Below are 7,280 nucleotides of genomic sequence, written 5' to 3'. Positions count from 1 at the left end.
CTTGCTTGTGCCTTAGTGTAGCATATTGTGCAAATCCAATAAGTGGCCCCTTAATGTATGGTGTCATCCTCGAAGATGAGTTAATTTTTGTAAACATGTTGTAAAAGTACAGGCCAGGGTAGCTACCAGAATCAGCCACCCTAATTTTGTACAGAAAAGAAGGACTAGGGTTGACATGGTAGCAATATTCCAGTTTTTGAGGGGCTGCCACAAAGAAGAGGGGGTCGACTATTTTCCAAAGCAATGGATGGGAACTAATCAAGGAAAGAAGCAACCTGGAATTAAGGAGAAACTTCCTGACAATGAGAACAATTAACCTGTGGAACAGCTTGCCTTCAGTAGCTGTGGATGCTCACTGGGGGGGGGGGGTTAAGAAGAGACTGCACAGCCACTTGTCTCAATCTGTATAGGGTCTCCTGCCTGAGCAGAGGGTTTGACTAGAAGATCTCCAAGGTCCCTTCCAGCTCTTTTCTGATTGATATGCTTGCAGTAGAAAAAACACGATGACCCAATGCATTTAGTTTGTTATTAATGAAGCTATGCCATCAAGTCAGTGTCAATTCTTGGTGACCACATAGATTTTCTCCACAATTATCTGCCCCTAAACTTGGTCTTTCAGGTCTTCCAATGGTGAATCCACCACCTCTGTAACGTAGTCCATCCATTCTGCTGGTGATCACCCTCTTTATCTTTTCCCATCACCTTTCCCAGCATTACATCCTTCTCCAGAGAGCTGGGGTTTCCCATAATGGATTTGAAGTATGATCGTTTGAGCTCAGATGCTTGTGCTTGGAGTAAGAACTCTGTGTTGATTTGGATCGGTTGTGGGTTTTTTTAGTTAATTTAGCAAAAATGACTCATAATAAAAAATCGAACTTGATAAGCAATTGCATTATTAAGTTTATATATAAATAAATTAACGATAGCACTTGCATATATACACATATACCATTGCCTTTCTACAATATGGGAATTCTCTGGAAACAGCAGAATTGCAATTACAAAACTAAGAAGGGGGGCAAAGAGCTCTTCCGATGCTCGGCTACGAGATGAACGGAGAACTTTAGGGGGGTCAGCCGCCCCCCCGCCCCCCGCCAAGTTTTCTCCTGCTCCGTTGGGCGAAATCGACAGCCGTGCCAACGTGCAGCGGCCTTCTATCGCCCTCTAGAGGCCAGAGCTAGGAGAGTTCCTTATGATGGAGGGAATGGCCAAAGGTCGGGGTCTCTGGGTGGGCGCAGGTAAAGCCAAACTGTTGGCCGGGGCGGGGTGGGGGAGGGATATGGGGCGAAAAAGCAGTGCTTCGCGAACCGGAAGGATAAAGGCACATCGCGCAACACTTGCGGGACTTAGGATTCTTCGTGCAAAATGGGAGCGCTGCTTGCAAACTTTAGCAGAGGATCCTGGTTAGTATTAATAGCGTGTGCTCTCCAGGATCGAACTCTACAATTTAAAATTCATGAGGGGAGGGCGCCGTAATAGGTCAATGTTGGTTAATGTAAGGGAGATAAGCGGTTCCAAAATGTGAAAAGTAAAAATAAAACCGGGGCAAGGATAGGATTCAGGGCTTCAGCCCAACTGGGCTATTGTACTCTACAACTACAGTACTCATTTGACAATAGTAATAGAAGTTGGTCGTTTCCAGACTAAAACCCGTCTTAGGGAACAGAACATCACATAAAATATGCATGGATTCTGTGATCTATTGAAATGGAAGAAACTAAGACTGAGCATCAAACTAGGATTCATTGCAGCCCCAACAAGTTTTTGTAAGTAAGAGTTCAAGTATCTCATCTCTAGATTCTGTCCCTGACTGCACGACTGAAGAGACCACACTTACTAGAGGACCAAGATCAGACTTATTTTCAAGCACAAATCTTAATAGCACTAGTATGGAACAAGGGTGATGCTTAACCTGGCTACTTAATTGTTTTCTAGGTTCTTATAGTACGCATTGCCAAACTAACTTAACATGCAACACATGGAGTCACTAAAAGGCTATCCCAACTTTAATCAAACTCAACATGCCCCTGCCAACTTAGTCTGCTGGTAAAGCCATATAAAGACAAATCAAGGCTTACAAAGCCAATGGCTGAGTTCACACAACACACTAAGTCAGGGGTCTTCAAACTTGGCCCTTTTATGACTTGTGAACTTCAACTCCCAGAATTCCTCAGCAAGGTACACTGGATGAGGAATTCTGGGAGTTGAAGTTCACAAGTCATAAAAAGACCAAGTTTGAAGACCCCTGCACTAAGTCAAACCACTCACAGCTCATGATGGCTTAGTGTGGAGTACAAGTTCAGGTTTCTTCAAGATCAGCAGATTGTTCCTTCTACCAAAAGTTTCTCCAACCACAAGTCTTACCTTTCAGGGAGTCTGCAGAGAAATCCTCCTTTGACTTCATGTTGGCCAGCTCACATGGATAGTCCATCTTGATGGAGTTTCTTCCAGGCAGAGAAGCAGTAAAGGTGCTGAACCAGAAATGGGGAAGGCATAAATTCTAAGCCTCCCTTTGACGTGAGACCCAGCTGGGCAACGTTAGGCCAATCCCTCCCTCTCAACCTAACCCATCTTACAAAATTGTAATTGTGGGGAAATAAATGGAAGGAGCATTGGGTATGCCACCTTCAGTTTTATAAACTAGGCAGGCTATGAGTCTAACCCATTGTTTCTCAACCTTGGCAGCTTTAGATATGTGGATTTCAACTCCCAGAATTCCCCAGCCAGTCATAAGATGACAATTAGAGTAGTTATATTTGCCCTAATACTATTAAAGTACCCTAATTACCCTAATTAAAAGGAGCATCTGTTAACCAGGCAGATCAAATGACATGAAAAACATATGAGTAATACGCTTGTAAATGTAAGAGCAATACTAGTTGATATCCAATATTTTGCACCAACAAAGCCAAGTCAAAGTTCATTTGCAGGAAGCAAAGAATGAAATGGGGGAAAACTCAAGAGAAGGTACCCTTGGTTGCCCAACATTTTCAAAAACAGACCCAAATCCAAGTTGTACCTTCCCCCCAACCTGTGTGCCCCTACTCACAGATCACATTGTTGCTGCAGTATGTTAGAGCATCAACAGCTTTCTGCTGTTGTCTGCTGTTTGATAAGGACCAAACTCAGAGTTATGTTCTTAGAGAGACACCAACCCCAGATTTATTAACTTATATGCCATCAAGTTGTTTCCAATTGCTAGTGGCCCCACAGTTTTTCTCTGTGATGATCTGGTCCTAACCTGGTCCTTCAGCTCTTCCAACGGTGCCCCCATCATCATTTTAACTAGGTCTGTCCACTCTGCTGCTAGTCGTCCTCTTCTTCCTTCCTTCCATCTTTCCCAGCATTACAGCCTTTTCCAGAGAGTTGGGTCTTCACATAATTGCTGGAGCAGTGACAGATGGTGCTATGTTATGACACATTACACCAATGGAGGCACATTTGACAAGCTACTAGGAGACAAGAGGCCTTGAAGAACAGAATAAGCAAGCTGAGAGGAATACAAATTTTGTCCTTCATCAATGGTATTAAATTGACCCAAGGATGATTGCATTTATTTAGCATATTAAGAGAAATACAGACATGGAATTTTTATTCTAACCTTTAGGCTTCACCAAATTATCAAAACACTGTAGATGTATGTAGTGAAGTTTTACCAGGGTTCTCAAATGGATTAGAACCTAGGATTGGATTAGATTAGGATTGGTTCTCAAATGGATTAGAACTAGGGGTTCTAGGTAATACAATTCTTAGTGCCTGTAACTTTTATTGCTGGCTCTCCCAACATTGTCTCCTGTCAGACTTCCAAGATTTTCAGCTCCCAGAATTCTCAACAATGGCTGGGTTAGTCCAAGGCGATTCTGGGTGTTGGGAAAATGTTACTCTACAAGAGGTGAATTTTGCAGTCTGTTCCAGTTTTGAATGTAGAAACAGTGAATATAAGAAACAATTAACTAAAAATTCAATTTTCCCAACCATGGAGGGAAATTTTACTTTCCCCTTACTCCCAAAACTTCACCCCATACTTTCTGAGTTGAAGCAAGAGTGATGTGCTCCTTAGATGTTTTCACGAGACAGCACTTTGGAAATTAGAAAAATATTTTGTAACTATCTCAAGGCCCAATTGTTACAAGGATAAGCATGCAACAAAAGTTGTAAAACAAACCTATTCACAAAATGGCTGTGTCTAATAGCCTCTCCCTGCTTGCTGCTTTCCTGCTACAAATTGCTGTAAGAGAATCCCAAAGGTATTTTTTTTTTCAAAAGGCAACTGGACTTTGTTTTTCAAATTCCAGTTGCCTTTTGAAAAAAGCACCTTTGGGATAACCATGACCTGGATGACTGAGAATCTCCATAGATATTTACTGTAAGAGAACTGACTTGACTTCTGTGTATAGGCTGAGCATTAAATCTTTGAGCTGCAACTCAACATAGGGTCCTCATCCTTTGCACCTCTCATTAATTTAGTCAACTAGATCAATACTAGATTAGTGCCAGATAAGGGTCAATGGAATTCAAGGGTGGGGCTTGGACCCTTTGTGGCAATGTGAGGACTCTAAGTTATCTCTGCCCCCACAGCTCTGCCTGCTCTTCTCCTACAATTACTCATTTGCTTGTCCTGTTTGTTGCAACTCAACAGCAGAATCCCTGTTTTTTATGGAAAAGGTTCCTGTCTGTCAGCATTTCAAGGTTGAGAAACATCTCGGCCTGAAACCTTAGGATAGAGGTCTCCAAACTTGGCCACTTTAAGACTTGTGGACTTCAACTCCCAGAATTCTTCAGCCAGCCATGACATGGACCCAATCACTTTCCTTTGTTCTAAAGGGCCTTGAAAAGTTTGGAGTGGAGCAGTAGTGAGGTACACAAATGGTTAAGCATTCCTGTTCAGATCTGATTCCAATGTAACTTAAGCCAAAAAGTTGCTTACATACATTTGCATGCAGCATTTAATTAGTTCTCAACACCCAGTGGTTTGTTTTCATGTCTGCCCCTCTAGGTTAGCTTTATCTTTGGTTTCTTCCAAATTAAAATGGAATTCTCAGCTGTAATATCTCATCAACATACTGTACCTTGAAGATAGAACCAAACCATTTTGTTCTTAATTATTAATCAGTGATTAATCACAAACAGTGGAATGACCTCATCCAGAAGTTGTGGGTGCTTCAACACCGGAAGGTTTAAAAAAGAGATTGGGAAACCATTTGTCTGAAATGATATAGGGCAGTGGTTCTCAACCTTTCCTTCACCACGGACCCCCTTTAAATACCTTTTGTGGCCATGGACCAGCAAGAATTAACTCAAAATTTAAACCATAACATTTCTTCAAGCCTTTGCGGACCCTTTGTGATAACATTGCGTCCTTCCTAGGGGTCCACACACCACAGGTTGGGAACCATTGGTATAGGGCTTCCTGCCTGAGCAGGGGATTGGACTAGGAGACCTCCAATATGCCTTCCAACTCTGTTGTTCTGTTGGAGTCCCTGACTTCAGAACCACAGATATCATAACACCCGATATTTTGAAGTAGATCCCTGTACCGATTGGAGCAACTGGTGTAGGAATTCCCATGTCCCAGAATGGGCAGAGCCACAATGACAGGTGAGCATCAGTTTACTTCTTTCCATTGAGTATTTGGTTTAGACAATTCTAGTACTTGCTCTACATGGCACAAAGTCATTTGAAAATAAGAGAAAAATAAACATTAAAGTAACAAAAAAGGAAATTCCTCATCATGCAATAGCTGTACACATTTCATTACTAGTTCTGTTCCTCCTAGGTAGAGGCAGAACTTGAGCAAACTCTCACATCCCAAACCACTCTAGCAGGATTCACTTGTTTGCTGAAAATCCTTGATAATTTAATAGCAAAATTATAACAGGGAAAGTATCTGCCATTTTGAACGATTTTACATCCCCATTACATCTACTAGGGCTGCTTCTCAGACCTAGCTCCCTCCTTACAAAAAGAAAATGTCCATCTTACCCCAATTTAACTGACCTCCAGAAACAGGAATCCAGAATACCCATGCTAACTAGGGGATTCTGCAAGCCCACATAGCAACTGAATGCCCAAGATGGAGAAGACTGATAAGTAGATGAAACTAGCCACAGATCCATCGATGGAGGATTCATAACTACCTTATATCCAGTGACTGACATCCTTTTCTAAAATAGGTATCGCAAGAACAGTTGCTTATTCAAAACCAGCTTCTCAGTGTACTTGGATGACCCTGAATCTATCATGGTTAATTTGCTATTATTTGCTTTTGTCTTTGTAGTGACGAGGAGCAGGAAGGGGACCAGCTATGTCATCCCTTGGGGTTAGGAAGCATACTTTACATGCAGATTCAGCCAGTGCCTTTTGTCTCATATAAAGGATTCCAGGAAGGCAGCTTTGGGAGAATTTGGAGTGACAGTGCCAACACAAAAAGATCAATGCTTTGATTTAGCCTCAGTAAAAGTCCACAGGATAGGAAACAAAATATTTTGGTAGCTGAGAGCATAGTCAGAAAATGGGAAGAGAAATTACCTGGGCTGATGGTCTTTTCTTTAAAGGTCTCTTCCTTGACATCTGGTGACCTCTCTTGCCCAAAATATACACCCCAAACCTAGCAAAATAAATAAAACGGGGGTTTCGGGGTCACTGTTGGGCTAAACAGTGGATGGAAATGCCAAGGGGATCAACCAATCCAGCCAATTAATGGTCACACCTCTATGAACTTTCTAAGAGAGGCCATCTCTGGTAACATAGGAGAAGTCTAGGGCAGGGGTCCTCAACCTTGGCCACTTTAAGACTTGTGGACTTCAACTCCCAGAATTCTGGGAGTTGAAGTCCACAAGTCTTAAAGTTGCCAAGGTTGAGGACCCCTGGTCTAGGGTATTTGACTCCAAGTTACAGAGTCAGAACTGCGTATATCCCATCCTTCCTTCCTCCCTTGCTGTTACAGATGCCGATTTTGTTACTTTCAATCTGCCTCAACAAACTATACTTTGTGATTTAAATAAACTGTTGATCACCAAGTGAGGCCTTCCAAATCCATGTTCTCGTGACATCAGAATCTTCCTCTGCTTTGGAGACTTCACTAGACGTTGCCTGCGCAGGCACTGCCAAACCAATCTTTGCAGCCTTAAGAATGGAAAATTTACATTTCCTCAAACAAAAGCAGGGAGCAACCCACAATCTGTGGCCTTCTATGCTCAGTATTAATGTCTGCCTTTGCATAATGTAACTGCAGAACACACACAGCCCTCCCAGTGAGGGCACCAAATATATCACCTGAA

The sequence above is a fragment of the Protobothrops mucrosquamatus genome, unplaced genomic scaffold (assembly GCF_001527695.2).
Source record: "Protobothrops mucrosquamatus isolate PMUCROS unplaced genomic scaffold, P.Mucros_1.0 scaffold_23, whole genome shotgun sequence".
In the NCBI taxonomy this organism is placed as follows: Eukaryota; Metazoa; Chordata; class Lepidosauria; order Squamata; family Viperidae; genus Protobothrops; species Protobothrops mucrosquamatus.
The sequence above is the reverse complement of the archived record's forward strand: the minus strand, read 5'-3'. Positions refer to the sequence as shown.